General features: G+C 44.8%; 1 long non-coding RNA gene across 1 annotated transcript; it reads left to right on the top strand.

The window, feature by feature from the left end:
* Positions 1-24: 24 nt before the first annotated feature.
* On the top strand, positions 25-455 carry LOC109508679 (uncharacterized). Its single transcript, XR_002166731.1, has 3 exons — positions 25-156; positions 230-322; positions 412-455. It is a non-coding gene; the product is annotated as an uncharacterized LOC109508679 (long non-coding RNA).

Genomic DNA, 455 nt, shown 5'->3' with positions numbered 1-455 from the left:
GGAGTTTAGTGCATTACAATTTGGACTTCGAAAGAGGATATTTCACTTTTTTTTTTCTCTGTGTAGGAGCTGCTGCGATTCCCAAAGCTTCACGATGCCATCGTGGAAGTGGTTACCTCCCTCTTGAGAAAGAGACTACCCATTACCAATGACATGGTAGCAAAACTGCCCTCATGGCGACATGATACGATGAACATCTCTTCATAATTAAATGTCTTTTTGTCTTGAGGTTCACAACCTGGTCGCGATTGAGCTGGCGTACATCAACACCAAACATCCTGACTTTGCTGACGCCTGTGGCCTCATGAACCACAACATTGAGGTCCAAACCCTCTGCCGTGCTTCTCTTCGGACTGTTCTTCACTGCAAATGATTTTTAATTGTAGTCATGCTGTTAAATTTTCTTCACAGGAGCAAAGACGCAACAGAATGAGGGACCTGCCATCTGCTGTCCC

Source organism: Hippocampus comes, unplaced genomic scaffold, assembly GCF_001891065.2.
Source record: "Hippocampus comes isolate QL1 unplaced genomic scaffold, H_comes_QL1_v1.1 C16472166, whole genome shotgun sequence".
Lineage (NCBI taxonomy): Eukaryota > Metazoa > Chordata > Actinopteri > Syngnathiformes > Syngnathidae > Hippocampus > Hippocampus comes.
Note: the sequence above shows the minus strand (reverse complement) of the source record. Positions and strands in the feature narration are given on the sequence as shown.